Genomic DNA, 22,004 nt, shown 5'->3' with positions numbered 1-22,004 from the left:
CAGCCAATGGGGATCCTCAGAAGTGTGGGCATATCCTGTTAGGCATGTAGGCATGTTAACTACTGGCATGGCTGTGATTGGCTGCTGAAATGATGTCATGGTGCACTATAAAAAGCGCTGCAGCCGCCATTTCTGGTCACTCTGCTGTGAATTCAGTTAGGGACAGGCTGCTGTTGAAGACTGTGAGGGACAGTTAGAAATAGCGATTCCACAAAACAATATATAGTGCTTAACCCAGGCTACATAAACCACCACTGTAGCTTGCTTTTCCCTAGCAGCGCTGTTTTTACAGCTGTCTGCAAGGGCTGTGTGAGTGCAGACCCACGCTGTGTAGTGTGTCCTGCAGGCACGTCTGCTTGTAGGCCGGCCAGCGTGTGTCTCTGCCTCATACACATTTTTCTTTTATTGCTGCTTTTTTTTTCTCCTGTATAGTGTGCTTCCATACGTATCCATATACGTTGGTTGCAAACACTAAAGGAGTGGACAGTGGAGCCTTTCAGCAGCCTTCCAGTGCTATAGCCCATTTCTCTGCACTGTTTTTGGCTGTCTGATAGGTCTCTCTGTGTGTGAGTGCAGCTCACGTTGCAGTGTGTTCTACAGGCACCGCTAGCTGTAGTCCGCTCAGCGTGCGTCACTGCCTCATACATAGTCCTTTTTTTGCAGCTAATTTAGCCAGATTTTTGCTCCTATATTAGTGTGCTTCCAACCGCATCCATTGTCATTGGTTGGTTGCAAACACTATATAGGATTAGCTAGAGGAGCCTTTTTGCTGGCTTGTGCCCTTCAGGGCCAGCCAGGCTAGTATCACACTATTTTTTTGGAGCCTCATCAATTGCATTGTAGGTTAGCTTCCTGCATTGTAATCGCTCCAAAAAGTTTGTGATACTGTAGATTTCAAACTTTAGTCACATCCTTTCCTTTCCCCCACCCAAAAAAAGGAAATAAAGTTCACCAAACACTCCACTTTACAGTTGTCTAGGCCACATTAGATCATATTAAAGTGTAGTACACACACTCTTAGCCAAATTAGTGTTTTTTATACTGGTTAGCAGGTGTTCAGGATTAAGAACACTAAGCCACCCCTTTTTTACTTTTCTGCCTATCTTTATCAGTCTACCAAGATGAAGAAGGCAGGGAGTAAGGCACGTGGTTGTGGCCGTGGAGTTTCAGCAGGGAGAGGACGGGGGGATTCAGCAGGGAGAGGACGTGGGGATTCGGTGTCTGCTGCGGCCACCAGTGACCCGGCATCCCCCACTTTTACCAGACAACAGTCCTTCATGCGCAGCTTTGTAGGACCTCGCCGTACCCCACTGCTGCGTGACGAACAAATTGAAGCCGTTGTCGGATGGATGGCAGCTAATGCATCCACTTCAATGACTTCTGCATCCTCCCAAGGACAGAGCACTGAAGAGCAACCATCTGTCTCTTCACCACCTGCCAAATTGCCCAGGCAGTCTGAGAGCCCTGGACAGGAGCCATCTCAATCTTTACTTCTGTTCTCAGAATCTGTTGGCTTGGAAAGAGGTGGCCAGCCAAGCAGCATTCTAGAGTGTGAAGAAGAGGGAGTATGCAGTGATGCGCAACTGCTTTGTCCCTCTGAATCTGAAGAGGCGGGTGGGCCAGTGCCTATGGTCAGCACACCTCAGTATGCATCAGATTGATGAGACTCAGTTGCCAATTTCTGGTTCGTACGGTGCTGGCGAGACAACCCAGGACCAGCCGGTGCATGAAGAGGGGAGTGGAGATGATGAGGTCCTTCCTTGACCCATCATGGCGTCAGCCACAGGAAGGTGGTGGGAGCAGCTCTGAGGAAGAGATTCCCCGAACGGCCAAAAGAGGAGGGAGAGGGCGGGGGCAGACTTGGTTGCCTGTAGCCTCCACTTTGGCACCCGTGAGGAGCAATCCTCTTCCAAAACACAAAACGGGCGCTCCCAGGACTTGCAGTGCGTGGTCTTTTTTTACACAGTTGCAGATGACATTTGCTTTGTCAAATGCAAGCTGTGTCTTCAGAAAGTGAAACGAGGGAAAAATGTGACCAACCTCAATACCACAAATATGTGGAAACATGTGCGTACCAAGCACGAGGTGGAGTTACACAGACACACTGAAGATGTAGGCCAACCTTCAGCAGCACCTACCACCTCTTCAGCTCGTGTTGGGGCCTCTTCCTCCAGCTCTCACACAGCTGGTTCGGCTTCCTCACTGGAACGCCATGGAAGAACCACTGCCACTGTTGTCCAGAGACCCAGTGAAATTCCACCCACTGAACCACGTTCGCAGTCATCAGCACACTCCCAGGCCACTCACCAGCAATCGGTAGCACAGGCATGGGAGAAAAAGCGGCCATACTCAGCAAACCATCCCCGAGCACTGGCTCTGAATGCCGGCATTGCCAAACTACTGGCCCTTGAGATGCTGTCATTCAGGCTGGTGGAGACTGACACCTTCCGGAACTTTGTCATTGGCAGTTCCACAATACAATGTGCCCAGCCGCTTTTATTTCAGCAGGCAAGCTGTCCCTGCCCTGCAAAAGCATGTGGAGGGAAAAATTAAAAATGCGCTACTAAATGCCGTCAGTAGCAAGGTCCACCTGACCACCGATGCGTGGACCAGTAGCCATGGACAGGGACGATACCTTTCCCTCACTGCCCATTGGGTCAATGTTGTGGAGCCGGCTACAGATCTGGAGAGTGGCTCTGTACGTATTCTGCCAACTCCAAGGATTGCAGGAATGCAGTCTGTACATATTGAGACCTCCTCCTACTCTAGTTCCTCGGAATCAGCACTGCGTGAGCCTGGTAGGGCAGATATGAGCACAGGTGTGGCCAAACGTCAATAGACCGTCCTTAAATTAATTTCTTTGGGGAATCGGAGCCACACCGCACAGGAGCTCTGGAATGCCATCAAGCAGGAGAGCGATGTGTGGTTTGTGCCAGCGAATCTCCAGCCAGGTTTGGTAGTGAGTGACAATGGCCGAAATCTAGTGGCAGCTCTGGGCCTAGGCAACCTCACTCACATACCATGTCTGGCACACGTGCTCAATTTGGTCGTGGAGAGCTTTCTGAGGGACTATCCGGATCTTGATGCACTGCTGCACAAGGTTCACCTAGAGTGTGCTCACTTGTGGCGTTCCAGCATGGCAAGATCGCGCATTGCATCTCTGCAACGCCGATTCCGCCTGCCAGAACATCGCATCATATGTCACCTCCCCACCAGGTGGAATTCAACGTTACATATGTTGGAGCGGTTGTGTGAGCAGCAGGCAGCAGTAATGGAGTACCAGCTGCATCAGGCGCAAACAAGTCGCACTGTGCGCCGGACACACTTCACCACCACTGAGTGGGCCACTATGAGGGACATCTGCCAAGTTTTGCGTGCCTTCGATGACTCCACGCGGATGGCCATTGCAGATGATGCACTAATCAGCATGACTGTCCCCCTCATCTGTCTGCTTCAAAAAACCTTACAAGCACTAAGTGAGGAGGTTTTTGAAGAGGTCGAGGATGAGCAGTCAGAAATGCCATCTGCTTCTGGCAAGTCTGCGCAACGTGCTTCCACACAAAGGCCCAGGCAGGGGACACTTAGTGAGGAGGATGACGAGGAGTCAATGGAGGAGGAGGAACACATCTCTCCAGAGGAGGGAGGTACACAAGGCTCTAGTAGTCAGTGTGTACAGCGAGGGTGGGGTGATGCTGAGCAGGCAGAGATGCTGCCTCAAGCTGGGGACAGCATTTCCAGTCCAGTTGGCAGTCTGCAGCACATGGTTGATTTCATGCTGCAGTGCTTGTTAAATGACCGCCGCATCGCCAACATTCTCCACACGGCTGATTATTGGGTGTACACCCTCCTAGATCCTCACTACCGGGACAACTTACAAAGCCTCATACCACAGTTGAACCGGGAGCGAAAAATGCGGGAGTACCAAGAAACACTTGTGGAGGCCATCATGTTCTCCATTCCCCCACAAGTGTTGCTGGTAGTGCTTTTCAAAGCAGCCATGTGGGTAGAGGCAGTGGAGGAAGCTCTGCACAAAGAGGTAGCAGAGGCAGTGCCGCAGGACAAGGCAAGGCCAGTATGGCCCAAATGTGGAAAAGTTTTGTGGGACCGCCACAAACGGCTACACCATCACAGACGGCTCCAGTCAGCAGAAGGCAATTTTTCCATCAGATGGTGACAGACTACTTGTCGAGCCCTGTTAGTGTTCTCCCAGACGGCTCTTCCCCGTTCAAATATTGGGTCTCTAAGCTGGATACATGGCCAGAGCTTAGCCAGTATGCATTGGAGGTGCTGGCTTGCCCTGCTGCCAGTGTATTATCGGAACGTGTCTTTAGTGCTGCAGGTGGTATGGTAACAGACCGTCGCACGCGACTATCCGCCGATAATGTTGACCGGCTTACTTTTGTGAAAATGAACAAGGCCTGGATCTCACCTGAATTTGCCAGTCCTCTTCCAGAATAAATAATTGGCTGGCAACAGGATCCAGGTCTCCAATTGTGTTCATGTTTCTATGACCTGAACTTTATTTCCTGGGCTACAGCAACGCCTGTTGTTGCTCAGAAGTGCTGTCCACACAGACAAAACACTCACTCATGTGTAAGTGGGGTTCGGTAACGTCAGCTGATCCCCTGCTGTGTGTATGGCAAAGTGTCCTGCTCCCTCCACAGTCAAACAACCTCAGATTTACACCTGGCTCCAAGTAGGCCTCGGCCTACTACCTGATTTTCCCTGGGCTCCGACACCGCCAGTTGGTGCTCAGAAGTGCTGTCCGCACAGACAAAACACTCAATCATGTGTAAGTGGGGTTCGGTAACGTCAGCTGATCCCCTGCTGTGTGTACGGCAAACTCTACTGCTGCCTACAACTTCTGACTACTTCTGATTTAATATGTTCTCTGATTTGCCCTCTGTCTCCACTCTGTTTTGAGTATTTCCTCTGGCCTACAACACCGCCTGTTTTTGCTCTCAAGTGCCGTCTGCACAATCCACACTTGTTCCTGTGGTACCTGGGTCCTGTAACATCTGCTCATCTCCAGAGTTGAGCACGGCAATGTCTCCTGCTTTGTCTACATTCCCACTACTTGTAGTGGAAATGTGGACAGAGCAAGAGACATGGCCTGACTCGCCTCTAGGGAGAAGCTGCTGTTACAGAACCCCAGTAACACAGGAACAAGTGTGGGTTGTGCAGACGGCATTTCAGAGCAGCAACTGGCGTGGTTGGAAGCCAGAGGAAATACTTGAAACAGAGTGAAGACAGAGGCCTAATTGGAGTACGTTGACAGTTGGTAGTAGTCTAGAAACAATCGCAAACTGCCACCAAGTAGGCCTCGGCTCCGACACCGCCAGTTGGTGCTCAGAAGTGCTGTCCGCACAGACAAAACACTCGCTCATGTGTAAGTGGGGTTCGGTAACGTCAGCTGATTCCCTGCTGTGTGTATGGCAAAGTGTCCTGCTCCCTCCACAGTCAAACAACCTCAGATTTACACCTGGCTCCAAGTAGGCCTCGGCCTACTACCTCATTTTCCCTGGGCTCCGACAACGCCAGTTGGTGCTCGGAAGTGCTGTCCACACAGAAAAACACACTCGTTCATGTGAAAGTGGGGTTCGGTAACGTCGGCTGATCCCCTGCTGTGTGGAGGGCAAACTGCTGCTGCCTCAAAATTCAAACAACGTCTTATCTTAAACTGCCTCCAAGTAGGCCTCAGCCTACAAAATGACTATCCCTGGGCTCCAACATCGTCAGTTGTTGCTCGGAAGTGCCGTCCACACAGAAAAACACACTCGTTCATGTGAAAGTGGGGTTCGGTAACGTCGGCTGATCCCCTGCTGTGTGGAGGGCAAAGTGTCCTGCTCCCTCCAAAGTCAAAATACCTCAGCTTTACACCTGGCTCCTAGTAGGCCTCGGCCTGCACCATGATTGTCCCTGGGTTCCAACAACGCTAGTTGGTGCTCGGAAGTGCTGTCCACACAGAAAAACACACTGGTTCATGTGAAATTGGGGTTCGGTAACGTCAGCTGATCCCCTGCTGTGTGGAGGGCAAACTGCTGCTGCCTCCAAATTGTAACTACTTCAGATTTAAACATTCTCTGATTTGGCCTCTGTCTCCACTCTGTCTCTAGTATTTCCCCTGACCTCCAACACCGCCAGTTCCTGCTCACAGTTGCCGTCCACGCATTCCACACTTGTTCCTGTGTTACTGGGGTTCTGTAACGTCAGCAGATCCCCCAATATGTGTCCGCCACTGTCTCCTGCGCTGTCCACCTTCCCACTGCAAGCGGTGGGAATGTGGACAGAGCAGGAGACAGTGGCAGACACACATCAGGGGATCTGCTGACATTACAGAATCCCAGTAACACAGCAACACGTGTGGATTGGGCAGACGGCTGCTGTACGCATAAACTGGCGGTGTTGGTGGTCACGTGAAATCCTGGAAACAGAGTGGAGACAGATGCCTAATTGGAGCACGTTGACAGTCTGTTGTAGCCTACAAACAATCTAAAACTACCACCAAGTAGGCCTCGGCCTACACCATGATTGTCCCTGGGCTCCAACAACGCCAGTTGGTGCTCGGCAGTGTCTTTGGCACGGGGACTCCCTGTTGCCCAGCCTGGTTCCAGCACGCCTGCTGTTTCCGGGTAGTGTCAAGGTCACTATGCCACCAATCCGTTGTCCTGTCGTCTTGCGGCCGGGTTAGCCGACTCTACGGTGCCTGCAGTTTAGGTGACTCCTATGTGGGCTGCGGGAACTGGCACTGAAGGCTGGATCCGTAGTGCCAATGGGACATGGATCCCCTGTAGGACTGTGGGTTTTGGTAACTGCGGCTGGCTTGCGGCCTGGCTACTTTGCTTTCAATGGGTACCTTCTGCTATCCACCCGGGTTCCAGCACTGTCTGCTGGTTCTCGCCAGAGCTTTTGGCCTAGGTGCCTCCATCTCGGTATCCGAATTCCAGCACCGTCAGCTGGTCCTTGGTAGTGCTTTTTAGCACAGGTACCTTCTGCTTAGTAACCGTGGTCCAGCACCGTCAGTTGGTCCTCGGTAGTGCCATTGGCTCTTGTTCCTTCTGCTACCCATCCGGGTGCCAGCACGGTCTGCTGGTTCTCGCCACAGCCTTTGGCCTAGGTGCCTCCATCTCGGTATCCGAGGTCCAACACCGTCAACTAGTCCTTGGTAGTGCTTTTTAGCACAGGTACCTTCTGCTAAGTAACCGTGGTCCAGCACCATCAGTTGGTCCTCGGTAGTGCCATTGGCTCTTGTTCCTTCTGCTACCCATCCGGGTGCCAGCACTGTCTGCTGGTTCTCGCCAGTTTCTCAGCCTTCTTGTACCTTCTGCTACATTTCCAAGATGAAGCTTTTTGAAATTGTCTTTGGTAATCCTTATTGATCTCCATGACGACGACCCTGATGACGACGACCCTGAAGACCACACCAAAGAAGACCAGAAATATGACCCTAAATAATAAGACCAAGAGGACAAAGAACATGAAGACAACCACCAAGATACAGAAGAACAAGAAGCAGAAGAAGCAAAAGCAGAAGAACAGAAAGCAGAAGAACATTAAGCATAAGACTAAAAATCCGCATAGAAGAAATCAAAATTATAAGCAGAAGACTAAGCAGTAAATGGGGGTGAGTCCGTTCCTCCTCGTGGTGCCCCTGGAAAATGCCTGCTGCTGCAGGCCAAACTGAACGCGGACGAATCCTGTTGTAAATCTTTTGTGACAGGCAGAACGTAAGGTGTAATCTTATAACTTTTATAGATAAGTACTACAGGAATGCCTGTCACCATAAGAAAATGAAGACAAAGAAGAATAGGAAGAAGATGAAGAAATAGCATATTAAAATTGATAATAGCTGAATAAGAAGAATATGAAGAATGGAAAAAAAAAATAATGGGAAGAAGATGATGAAGAAGAAGATGAATAAGGTGAAGAAAAAGTTGATGAAAAAAATGCTACTGCTGCGGATCATGAAGGAGAAAGTGTGGGAGAAGTACAAAAGAACGTGAAGAGCATGGAAGTTGTGAAACATACATATCTGACAAAATATAAAAAAGGTTAACATAGTCAATATCTTTTTAACTCCGAACGTACTGAAAAAAAATTGGAATTAATGCTATGCCATGTGATTTGAATAAACCACTATGCTTTTAATGTCTCCTCCACCTCCCACAATACATTCATGAGAGTGGAGGCATCTGTCTCCACTCTGTTTCCAGGATTTCACGTGACCACCAACACCGCCATTCATGATTCTTATTTGTTTTCAATTATGTAGAATTAGCCAACAAGGAAATAAAGGGCTTTTTTTTAATTCCGATACCGGAAGTCCCATTGACTTGAATGGGACTTCCGGTATCGGAATCGGCGATACCCGATATTTTTTTCGTATCGGGCGATACCATCCGATACGATATTTTTGGGTATCGAACGGTATCGCTCAACACTACTTACGAATGAATATTATACTAATATTGTGTTACTTTGAGGTGGAGTCCTTCTCTAGAATATCTTCCATAATCTTGCTGCTTTAATTAAACTATTGATGGTCTTTCCTCTGTAAACCTTATCTGCGGTAGCATTTGAATGTGCAAGGAATTTTGCAAATAAATACTTGTCGTTGCTCTTTGCAATTAGAGGCAACACATGTTATATCCTCCGGATCACTTGACTATTTACTGGCTTTACTCCAAATTTAGGTAACGAAAAAAGAAACAAATATGTTTAACCTTCCTCTAGTGTTAGCTTTCTGTTACTCTTTCTTATGTTAACGGGTCGGTTTTGACCCATGTCTTAAAACACCCCTTGGATACCCTAAAAAAAAAAGTTAGGTATGATCCAATTTGTTTCTTACCTCTTAGTTACCTTGTTAGGGTTTCTCATCCATGGAACGATTGATTATAATATTTTTGTTGTGGGCATACCCTTCATTTTCAATATAAAAATATTGTCAAATGAACCTCAAGAGAATAATAAAAACTTAAAAAAGTTTGTTATATTACCTGACTATTACTGAAGGGTTTTAGAACACATTTCTTAAATGTAAAAAAAAAATATACATATTTTATATTAACTCTAGTAACATCTATGGTGTTACGGGTTAATTTTGACCCATATCTAACTACTTTATGAAAAAGGCAAAAAACAGATTATTTTTTTTTTATAGAACTTTAATACAAATAAAAGATGAAAATTATATTAACATTAATAGCAATAATAAAAAGTAGCTTTTCTAGGACAAACAAACAAACCACAATCAATCAAGCAAATCAACAGATCAAGTACTAGCTTTTAGATGCATGTGTGGCTAAAAGTGACACTTTTTGTGTGTTCTTTGCAGAGGTATTTTTTGCAGGCGAACCAAGATGTTTGTCTTTCTGTCCTTATTGCTAGGGCAGACCTGACACCTCTTTCTTTTAAAATCAGGTGGTCTCTCTGGGGTTGTGGTTGATGTTGAGGCAAGTGTTGTGAGTTCATTTTCCCCTTCACCGATGATGTCTGATGAACTCCCTCTGCTGGTGAAGAGAGGTAGTGAAATTGATTGGGTTGAGAAGAACCTGTCATCTGAACATGTGGAGCCTGATTAGACACCCGGAATCACTGAGTGGATATAAGGCAGCCGACGCCCTACAGGGGTGCTGGTGATCCTTTCTGCTCTGAGCTCTTGCAACCAGTTAGTCCTGTCTACTGAAAGCTAAGTTTTTGCTTTCTTATTTTCCATGAGATTTTGTCTGTTTGCTTAGTGTTTTGTGTTCAGCCTGCCTTTTGTTGGGACGGGCTGAGCTCCATTTTTGTCTCTGATCAGTTTATCTCTTTGCTCTGTTTTCAGAATATACCTGAGTGCTGATATAGTGATTTTGATGTCTAGCGACTTCAGGGCCTTTTTCCCTATCAGACGGTTGGGACATTTTTGGTAGGGTTTTTTGCGGATTGCAGCCAGCATCTTTTCTGTCCTTTCCTATTTAGTTAGTTGGGCCCCCATCGTTTGCTCAACCTGTCTTTCTGTCTGTGTTTGTGTTTTCATCTGCTTTTCACCGACAATACATGTTGGGGGCTGTCTATTGCTTTGGGGTCTGCTCTGGGGCAGTTTAGATTTCCCCTTTCTTTCTTTAGGTTTATTTAGTTCTCCGGCTGTGAACGAGTGGTCTAGGGCACCGAAGGAATCTCCCACGGCTACTGTTAATTGTGGTGAATAGGATCAGGGGTCTGCAATCCGATAGCTACCAACCTCTTTGCTTTTCTTGACTTGGCTTGTATTTTTGTTTTTTCCTCCTTCGGTGACTCATTCACAACAGGCAGGCCTGGTGGAGGAGGAGGATGCTGGTGATGATGCTCTTTGTGTTGCTGTGGGTGTGGACAAAACACTTGTTGAGCTCTGGAGTTGTCGGACCAAGGCTGCAGCGGCTGGGTCTCGGGGCTCTCGTTCCCTTTGGTCAATGTGCGCCTTGACAAGGGATCTTCCTAGTTCCTCAAGAAACATCCTCCGCTTGTTTTTTTCTTTGAATTCCATCCTTGGTGAATGTGGGTCCACAACACAAATGATTTGTACGCTAACACATCAAGGATATTGTAAAATACAACCATTGGCCATCTCCTAGTCATTCGCTGGCAAGTGTAGGTGGCAGTCAGCTTGTCCAGGTTGTCCACTCCTCATTTGTTTTTGTTATAGTCCAGGATGATTGTGGGCTTTTTGTCACTTCCTGATGACACAGCTGCATCTTTGTGAAGTGTGGACATCAGTACCACATTCTGTCATTTTTTGGGGCAGTATGAAACTGCAGTGGTGGTGTCTGTAAAAACAAACTTTGAGGAAAGTTGAGCCCTGTCCTTCATCTGCAACAATTCAGCGGGCAGCTCAGGTTTTTTTTTTTTTTTCACTGTGCCCACCATGGTGATTTTCTTCCTGAGAAGTTCTTGTCCAAGGTCATAGCTGGTAAAAAAAAATTGTCACAAGTAATGTGACCCTGCAGTGCAGTAGTCATATCGAGGACTACACGTTTTCCTTGTTTTTTTTCAGGGATGCCGCTTGCAGACTTGCCTGTGTAAATCTGTAGATTCCATGCATAGCTAGTTTTTGCATCACAGGCTGCCCAGATTTTTATGCTGTATTTGCCTGGCTTACTTGGCATGTATTGCCGGAAGGGGCATTTTCCGCGGAAAGGGAGAAAACGTTTGTCTACTGTCACCTCTGGCCCTGGGTTGAACATCAGTGGAAGGAGCTGCACCCATTTCTCCCAAACATCCCTGATGGGAGCAAGTTTGTCAGATTTTGTTCTGGTGTCTGTCAAATCTGAGGACTCTTGATATCATTTGAAGTTTTTGAAGTGACATTGTTGCCCGGAAAATATTCCCGCCTGTCGATGCGTCCCAGAGACTATCGGTGTCCTCATTGCAGGATTTGTACACTCCAGCAAGGAGAAGAGCACCAATGTAGGCATCCAGGACATCATCATGAAGGTCATTCCACATGTTGACGTGGACTTTTTTCCTTCAAGGTTTGTCATAGCAATAATGACTTTTTTTTATTGACAATGGCATAAACAGATCAAAACATGTCTTGATGTCACTTACTCTTGTCACAGCAAACCTTGTGATCTCAGGGGTCATTTTTGACATTTGCAGCATCTGCCCTGCCATGTACATCTGGATGTACTGAGCTCCAACTGATCTTGCCACTTTTGGATTTGAATCTCTCAGCGGGAGCGGCTTCAGCACCAGTGACCTCCTCATCAGACTGATCAGAACTGTCTGTGTCTTCCGGTTGATATTCCACATAATCTTCCTCCTCAGAAACCTGTTCATCTGTATCAGTTTGCTGCTGTGTGTCCTCTGATTCATTATCATCTAAGATATAATCCAGAATTTGGCTTACATCAATTCTTCTCCTCATTGTTGCATGTGTAAACTGGAGATGTATAATCTGCAAAGTACCAACTCTAAGCTGATTTGGCCATACATGCCTGGACATGTCCCTAACTCAAGTTGTTGGAGGTGGAGCTGGCTGTGGGCTGTTGGTTTATATTGTGTTTGAGTTCAGTTTTGGGACTTATTGTTTTTTTTACTCTTATATTAGACCTGGGTTGAAATTGACCCCAACAACACAAATGTTAAAATTTTAATAAGAGCATTTTACAATTTAGTAAAATAATTTTATTTTATTGTGTTTTGTTTAAAAATAAGTTCCTGAAAAAGTCAAAAAGTCTTGATGCAATAATCAAATGTATGTAGAATGTATGCATTTAAAACCTAAAACGGGTCAGTCACGACCCTAAAACTAGAGGAAGGGTATGGATATGAGCGGCTCACCCTGGGCATATGCATCCACTGTCATAAGATTTTCTTTTTCCAATAATCAACCTGCAAGATAAAGAAATCATGTAAAAGAATTGCAACAAGCAATGAAGGCAAAACACAAGGCAATTTAAAAACAAATAATCCCTAAAGTTACTTGCTGTCATATTTTGGACAACCCCTGGCCTCTGAAGCTTTCGCAGTATGGCGAGGCGTTCCAGATAGTACAGAATGGTCAGTCCTTCTAGTTCAGGTAGCTTCTCCTTTATAGCCATTTCCAGCGTTTTTTTAAAGCCGTCTCTGCGATAGACAGCACGTTGTCCAGCTCTGCATGGGACTGAACTGGCTCCATCAGATGCTTCTCTACAGAGAAGAAAAAGAAACAATTAGAAAACTAAAAGAAACCAAACAATCAGGTTGTTGGTGAGGAATGGGAGGACAATTTTTTTGCTATCATTTCTTTAGATATTCCTTTGCTGAGCCTCTTTTTTGAATGATTCCAAGTTGGTCATTTAAATAAATTTTCCGCAGTATGTAATGTCATGTTTTTATGAATTAATGATGAGGCATTTGTTAAAGGCTGAACCGCTTTACATTTTTTAGGTAATTAATACTGTCTGATGGGTGTTGCCAACTTCCAAAAGTTTGAAGTATTCACAGGCCTTAATGTCATAAAGTTCAATGATGGAATCTCGCTGTCCATGAAATACAGAAATCGAGCAACATTCTCTACCTAAAATAAAACATAAGAAATAAGATTAAACCGGAAAATACTGTCAAATATTACCTTCATGAAGATTTGGTTCTTGCCTCTTGTTTGTACCTATTGACTGTCAGTTTTTGACAGATGCTTCACAAAGCCAGAAATGGGCTCTAACTCCAGAGAATAATGCCTATACTTCCCTGCTTCAGTCATTTTCTTTCTCAAAGGGTTGTTGCAAGAAACTTTACACCAAGGTGTAAATGATTCTTCTGCTTCACTTTTTTTCCAATGGGTCATCTTGAGTTGGCCTTTCAGTATCTTTACTTTTTTTTTTTTTCTTCCATTGAGCCGCCTTCTTCTGTCACATATTAAAATAACTTTGTGTTGTCTTTCGTGTTGTCCTCCAATATAATAAAATACAATTTAATTTAATATGGATTTTAAAATTATTTTTTAAAAGAGAATGTATGAAAAAGGAAAAAATAAAGAATGTGAAGCAAATGTGGAAAATGGTATTTGCCTCTTTTTGTCTGAGTCACGATCCATCTCTTCCTGGATCATTTCACATTTGGTCCTCCTTTTTCTCTTTGATTCCTGATGTATTCTCTTTTCCCCTTGGTGCACATTTCACCAAATCAGTACTCTACTGTGGGATCTGTGGTTGGGTATCTTGAGATGAAAGTTTAGAGGGACAGCCAGGTCTTGGTAGATTTGCAGTTGTATGATACTCCTTCCATTTTAATGTGATTGTTTGCACAGTGCTCCTTGGGACGTTTAAAGTTTTGGAAATCAGTTTTTATTCAAATCCGGCTTTAAACTTCTCCACAACAGTATCACGGACCTGCCTGTGTGTTCCTTGGTCTTCATGATGCTCTCTGTGCATCACACAGAACCCTGAGACTATCACAGAGCAGGTGCATTTATATGGAGACTTGATTACACACTGGTGGATAATATTTATCATCATTAGTCATTTAGCACAACATCGGATCATTCAGAGATCCACAATGATCTTCTGGAGTGAATTTACTGCACTGAAAGTAAAGGGGCCGAATAATATTGCACGCCCCAGAAGATGAAGTTAACCTATAAAAGATAAAGTAAACCTACTAATAAAGCCTTCAAACCAACAGATGGAGTAAAAGTACACAATATACAGAGTGCTAAAACCTTAGAGAAAAGCTGCAATTGAAACAAGTTTAAAATAGAAGCAAAAAGCTGGAGCAGATCTTTTGGGATCAATCCTTGTAGAAGGAACACTGCCGTCTCTGGAGTTCAGTCTGAAGAGAAAAGCTGCAACTGATTGCCAAAAGCAGTGTAGAGACTTTACCCAGAAGTGTCTTTATATACCGAAAGATGAAGGTTCATTCTACTTGACCTTTTCTCTAACTGGCCAATGGAAGCTTTAACATTTCAAGCTAGAAGACAATGTGTCTGACACCTAGAGCAAGAAAAAAATGATATGCTCATGTTTTACTAGTAAGACTAAAATCAGCAAATAAAATTTCATTTTACTATTTAGTGAAAGTTGCTGTTGATTCACTTCAGTCTTATAACAAGGGTTCTTTCCATTCTATCAGGCAGGGTTGTTTCTTGTTCTTGAGCCTTCTGAATGGAAATAAGGCAAATAATGATTTTAGAACATAAAGATATAAGGTTTTCAAGTTACTAATGTAATTTCTGTGCTATCATTACCTTGTTGTTCTTGTAGCAATACTGTAGACTGCCTTTGCTTCATGGCTCTTGTTTTCCTTGAAGGTATAGAGGGTACTTTGACTCTGAAATGAAGAATATTGAGAATAATACTACAAGGTGATAATGCAATGGTCAAGTTAATTATTTTGGAACAGCTGTATTTATTTGATATAGTATATCGACCTTGTAGTCCACCTCTCCTCATCCACGCTGCTCCGGAAATATTCTTCTATACTTCCAATTCAAGCAGGCAGCGTTATTTCTTGTTCTTTAGTCCTTTGGAAGAAAATGAAGAAATTATGCTTTTTATTCATGAAGATGTGAGATTTTCAAATTAATGGAAATTTCAAGCAGTTCCTTTTATTTGAGGGTATAGTATATTAATCTTGTAGTCCAGCTATCATCCACACTGCTCAGGGATTCCTCTTCTATATGCTGGCCTTCTTCTTGGTCCTCCTGAAAACTGTCTTCTTCCTGAGTGCTATGGTCTACATCTTCATCTTCTTGGCTTTCTCCTTGGGGGTCCTTGGTCTTGAACGTTATTTTCTCCTTCTCTGGTTTAAATGAGATTAAAACATATATACTATTCAAAATGTAATTTAAAGGAAGCATTACCTTCTTACTACAAATTACCTTGATGTGCTGCTTATAGGTTCATCAATGTCATCTTGGCCAGCTTGTATGACCAGCTCATGACCATAACAGATGTCCGCCAATGTCTTCTCAAACTATTTGACACATTCAAATGAAACAGCTGAACGGAACTATAGAGAAAACACTTATTTCTGTATATGAATAATTTGACAGTCCAAGCTTCACATACACTCCTGATTAGTTGGCTGGAGATCACGGGGAGTTTGTCAAAAAATATATAAGTGAAAATATCATAAATGGCACTACTTGTAGACTAGAAGGATAACACATAGCTTTTGGGAATCTTGCTTCTTGTGGCAATTCCTAATACTGTTGGACACTGTAGATCGGATTTCCTGTTATAGATATGAAAAATGTCCTTCCTCAGCGTGGATCTAACTTTTTCATAGTAAACTTTAATTCACTGAAAGAGCATAAATAAAATGATGGAGATTGAAAAGGACAGTTAAATATAGGATAAGAATGAGGTAGAGAAATCTTACCATTTCTTCCGCTATTCAACACCAAGCAGGCCACTTGGTGGGTAGCAGTCTTGTGTGACTTGACCCCAATAACTATTCTTCACCCTTACAAGTATAGGGAATCCTCTCATTCCATTCAGAAACCTAGAAGTTAAAAAAAAAATTAGATAGTATGAGACACTAGTATAAAGGAAAAGGCCATAGCGAGGCAAAGCAAGTTACGTACAGTCATATATTTTACTACTCATTGTCTAGAAGCATCTTCAACGACCAGAAGGGTCACAAGATAATTTCTATATTCTGCATTTCTTTTTGGCAGCATCTATGCATTTCAAAAAGGATGGCTTTGCCATGATCAAGAGCCTTCGGCATTCCTGGGGTACTTTTAATGAATTTCTCAGTGCTGTATATCTAATAGGAGGGTAGAACATGTGATTTTTTTTTTTCACTAACGTATAGTAACATATGAAAATATATAAAAATAGCACTAAAATATAGACTCAATACTATGTCTGTATTTTTAGTACTGAAAATGGATGTGCATGTTTGGGTCTGATCGCTAAGCCAATTATGAATCCACTTGGCAGTCGCCTTGTCCAGTCCATACTTGGTCATTTTTTTCAAAAAGAATGGTATGTAATACTTAGAACTTGATTCGGTTAAATTAGAAGGAAAGTAAGTTAGTCTGACATGGCTTCTCAGTTACAAACCTATGCTGGCTCTGGTTAATCACTTCATTCTCGTCCAGGTACTTGCATACAAAATCTTTCCTAAAATAGAAGTCGGTCAACCCTGATTCTAGTTGGATGCAGAAGTCCTCCTCCCCAAAATGTTTCCCACACCTTGCTAAGCGATTGGGTCCTCAAAATATTGCAAGTGGTGTTTGCACCAAAAGATAATCCTGTCTCATCTGACCACATGACCTCTCATGCCTCCTCTGGACCATCCAGAGTGTAATTAGCAAATTTTAAAAGGGCCTGGACAGGTGCTGGAGTGAGCAGGGGGACTTGCGTGCCCTGCAGGATTTTAATTTGTGACAGCATAATGTGTTAAGAATGGTATAGTTTTATACTTGTCTTGGCTCTCTTCAGGTCATTGACCAGGTCCTTTCATGTAGTTCTAGGCTGATCCTTGACCTTTCTCAGGATTATCCTTGCCCCACGAGGCAAGCTCTTGAATGGTGCCCCAAACTGAGGAAGGTTGAGTCATCTTGTTTATTCCATTTTCTAATTGTGCCGATGGTTGTTTCCTTCTCACCAAGCTGCTTGCCTATTGCCCTGTAGCCCATCCCAGCCTTGTGTAGATGTACAATTTTGTCCCTGGTATCCCTGGACAGCGCTGAGGTCTTGGCCATGGTGGATAGTCTGGAGCCTGATTGAACTTGAAACCTGTATAATACTCCTGTCTACACAAAGGAGCAAATGGAAGTAATACACATATTGAGGGCAGAGTAGGAGGGCTTCTTACAGAAGAACAGCCAGGCCTGAGATTTCGTGCTGGATGGTATGTGATCAAATACTTAATTCATGCAATTTAATGGTGTAAAAATCCTATCGTGCTTTTCTGGCTTTTATTTTAGATTCTCTCATTTTGAAGTGTAACTAAGAAACCTTTACAGACCTCTCCATTCTTTGTAAGTGGGAAAACTAGCAAAATCCTACTTGTCCCTTGTATGATAACATTGTCCTCAAAGCTGATCTCTGGTGGAAAATATGGGATGTCCTTGCTCAGAGACTGGTGGTTTTCCTCCAATGTTCCTCAGCTCTAGATTAGCTGATCACCCACAATCCTCTTACAGTATGATGCCGAAGGAAAATGAATCTACTAGATGGTTGTATCCTTCACCGTCCATTTTCTGTTAGAACGTAAGGTAAAAGATGAGCTGAATATACCATTTGAGGGGATTTACACACCCTATGAAGACGCATCTTTGATAATATATGAGCAGGATATATTGGGATTAGATTACCCCCTCAGTCCTATCAGCATTAATCATTCAGGGATGTTCCTTAACTTGGGTGCAATGTATCCCTTAGAGCCAATAGTTATTCAATATGTCACCCTCAAACACATTCATGGCTGATAAGACAAAAATCCCCAACATTGGCTTATGTCATCAAGGAGAATGATCTCAATCTTCAGGTCACTGCAGGGATAAGTAGCAGATGTTGACTGAAAAAAAGAAATGAATGTCTCCTTACATATCTATTGTAGAAGGTTGTCAGACTTATGAAAATGAACTAATCACCAATGTATGATTCCAGGTCTATGCAGGAATTGGAGTTTGCACACAATCTCTGCTGAATAGTCTGTGGCATAGAAAGTAGACGATAGATCAGTGGTAACAAACACTGGGACTATGATATATAGGCAGTGGATTATTAGGAATCTGTAAAAGACTTTTACCTTGTCCACATGAAACTGCATCAAATATGCCATGTGGTCAAACAGGTCTCCTCAAGCCATATAGTCTATTTAATTGCCTTGCTCGCTTGGTGTCTCCATAAATGCCTGCAGAGACGTTAAATAGCAGCACCCGGTAGTCAGTTTCAGGACTTCTATCTTTGTATAGATTTTGTCCTCCTTATAACGACTCTTATCCATTTTAACAGCTAGCCGTTCTTCACGGACCGGATCTGACCTGTTGTGATTGTTCTGATGCCAAGGTGACCTGGAGGAAAAACTGCCAACCATTATTTGGATCTGTGTAATGGATCACTAGATTATCCCAGTTATCATACATGAACATCAAATTAATAAATAATCATCTTCTGTGCATCTGGTGCAGGGTATATTGGGTAACACTGAGAGGGAAGCTTTGGAAACTGACGTGTGCATTTATTCTCAAAGATACTTGCTGAACTCAAGGCTAAGTTCAATACATAGTAACATGGTATTTAAGGTTGAAGGGAGACTTTGTCCATCTAGTTCAATCCATACCCTAACATGTTGATCGAGAGGAAGGCAAAAAACCCATGCAGAAAACACTAAGCTCCACATTGGGGGGGAAAAATTCCTTCCCGACTTCACATATGGCAATCATTCTAGCTCCCTAGATCAACACAATATCAAGGAAACTAGTGTATATAACCTGTAACATTATACTTTTTAAGAAAGGCATCCAGGCCCTTATTAGGTTTTAGCAGTGAATCACTCATTGCAACATCATATGGCAGAGAGTTCCATAGTCTCACTGCTCTTACAGTTAAAGAATCTGCATCTGATTATTTTCAATAATTTTTATTGGTATTTTAAACATTTTTTAAAGGATATGGATCAAGGTAGAGGAACAACAGGTAGGGTAGAAAAACTGTTGGGAGGGAAGGTAAATTAAACCAGGGAAAAGGGATAGGAAAGAGAATTCCCTGTGAAGACAGGGAATGCCCCCACAAAGTGAGGGAATACAGGCAGACATATACATACAAATACTGTTGAAATAAAGCAAATGTAGCCTATTACAGGAACAAGTAAGATGTTGCTTAATAGAAAAAGCAAAATTTCAGCAACTTTATAATAAAATCTATACATGTGGTATGCGTCAACTAATACATCGTGGTTCCACAACACCTGAAAATAAAAAGTTAGTATTATATGTGAGCCCATCCCATCTGGGTGCACTATATGACCCTAAGACCGAGTGGAGGGAATGCTCGGTTTCTTTAAATGCAAATCAAATTGAACATATATCCTTTAAGCTTAAGTAATAGAAAATGAAAAAAATACTGAATGTCTTTTGCATCTGTGATTATGATTAAGCCTTCTTTCCTCCATATGTAGAGCATGTCCCCTTGTCATCGTCTCAGGTCTAAGAGTAAAAAGATCATTAGAAAGGTCTTTGTACTGTCACCGCATATTTATACATTGTAAGATCACCCCTAAGCCTTCATTTGTCCAAACTAATGTTAGGTGTAATAACCTGTCTTGGTATTGCAGACCCCCAGTTCCCTAATAACATTTGATCGCTCTTCTCTGCACCCGCTCAAGTTCAGCTATGTCTTTCTTATACACCGGAGACCAGAACTGTACACAGTATTCTAAGTGTGGTCGCACTAGTGACTTGTATTGAGGTAAAATTATGTTCTCCTCATGAGCATCTATGCCTCTTCTAATGCATCCCATTATTTTATTTGCCTTTGCAGCAGCTGCCTGACAATGGCCACTAAATGTGAGTTTGTTGTCCAAACCATACACCCAGGCCTTTTTCAGTGACCGTTTTGCCTAGTGTTTTACAATTAAGCACATAATTATACATCTTGTTCGTTCTACCCAAGTGCATGACCTTACACTTATCCCCATTAAAGCTCATTTGCTATTTATCAGCCCAAGCTTCTAGTTTACATAAATACTCCTGTAATATAAAATTGTCCTCCTCTGTATTGATTATCCTTCAGAGTTTAGTATCATCTGCAAATATTGAAATTCTACTCTCTATGCCCCCTACAAGGTTATTAATAAATGTTAAAAAGAAGCGGGCCCAACACCAACCCCTGTGGTACCCCACTGCTAACCGTGACAGAGTCTGAGTGTGCTCCATTAATAACCACTCTGTTTCCTATCCCTGAGCCAGCTCCTAACCCACTTAGACATATTTCCCCTATCCCCATTGTTCTCATTTTATGTATCAACCTTTTTTGTGGCACGTTATCAAAAGCTTTTGAAAAGTCCATGTACACTACATCCACTGCATTCCCTTGGTCCAGTCTGGAACTTACCTCTTAGAAGCTCATCAGATTAGTCTGATATTAACGGTCCCTCATAAACCCATGTTGATATTGGGTCATGAGGTTATTCTTCAGATACTCCAGTATAGCATCTCTTAGAAAACCCTCCAGGATTTTACCCACACTAGAGGTTAAGCTCACTGGTCTATAATTTCCAAGTTCAGTTTTTGTTCCCTTTTTGAATATTGGCAACACACTAGCTATATGCCAGTTCTGTGGTACAGACCCTGTTATTATGAAATCTTTAAAGATTGTACTGATTTCCTGCAGTACTCAGGTGTGTATCCCATCAAGGCCCGGGGATTTCTCTACTTCAGTGCTTTTTTTTTTTTTTTATTGTTTTTTTTTGCCGCTGCCTTACTTCCTGCTGAGTTAGGCTAGGTTCACATTACCATTTGAGTCAGCAGCAAATCATGCAAATGCAAAAATGCATGCAAAGCACATTTTAAAGCAGCGTTTTATGCTCCTCTTGCGCATGATGGGAAAAACGCTGCGTGTGCATGCGTTTGTATGTGTTTGCATTGTTTATGCCCATGCATTTGATGTGACACCAGACAAAAGTAGGCATGTCTCATGGGATTTCTATTTACATTTTAAATCCTCATGGATAAAATATTTTTTTCGGACTCACTGTGCGCTGCTTGACAAAGTTCAGTAGTACAGCATGAAGGGTTTTAACAGTTTAATTCCCAACGCGTTTCGAAGTTTCTAATACTACTTCCTCAGGGGATGACATGAAGTGAACAGATACAGCCATCTCCAGTTATATACATACACTATTTGAAATTGGGCACCAAAAGAACATGTGATAGTGGAACGAATGTCAAAGTTCACAGGTTAAAGCTGCGCAAAATATATTAATCCATTTGCAATCAAATTAAAATGCTTTTTCTTTTGTTTCTTATTGCAGAACAAACATAATATAAAAAAGAAAAGAAGAAAAATTGATAAAAATGAAAAAGGAAAGCTGAAAATACCGAACCCGTTAAAAAAGAGGGGAAAGACTCCGAGTCCAGAGTCAGAACCACTATACTGGAGGAAGATGCGCTTGGAAAAGGGAATATTTATGTATATATAAAAAAAGGAAAACGTTATGTGTATATAAAAAGAGGGGGGTGAAATTCGTTAATTAAAAATGAAGAAGAAATAAAAAATGTGTGTGTATATATATATATATATATATATATATATATATATATATATAAAAAATTGTATGTATAACATGAATAAAAAACTGTGTGAATAAGGAGTGTGACTATGCTTAAAACTTCAAAGAATCCTTTGGTACCGAGTGTGAGGAAAGAACCTACAATAAATCTCGATATAGAGCCGGATCGCTACCGGGATGGGTAGAAAAAGAAGAATATTATATTCATTTATATATGTCATTTTTGTGATGAAAAATAAAATATATAAATATGATGCATATAGAAATGCTCAATTTTGAGACAGGAAAATTATATCTATTAATAATCACATATAAGG

General features: G+C 42.9%; 1 long non-coding RNA gene across 1 annotated transcript in view; it reads left to right on the top strand.

Moving 5' to 3' along the window:
* Positions 1 to 21,576, top strand: part of LOC141047986 (uncharacterized) — a 308,665-nt gene extending 287,089 nt beyond the window's left edge. The window contains exon 2 of the long non-coding RNA XR_012219932.1: positions 21,430 to 21,576. This is a non-coding gene — a long non-coding RNA (uncharacterized lncRNA). The remainder of the gene's footprint in view (positions 1 to 21,429) is intronic.
* Positions 21,577 to 22,004: the final 428 nt, after the last annotated feature.

The sequence above is a fragment of the Dendrobates tinctorius genome, unplaced genomic scaffold, assembly GCF_039654945.1.
Source record: "Dendrobates tinctorius isolate UK_male_01 unplaced genomic scaffold, ASM3965494v1 ptg000131l, whole genome shotgun sequence".
NCBI lineage: Eukaryota > Metazoa > Chordata > Amphibia > Anura > Dendrobatidae > Dendrobates > Dendrobates tinctorius.
Note: the sequence above shows the minus strand (reverse complement) of the source record. Positions and strands in the feature narration are given on the sequence as shown.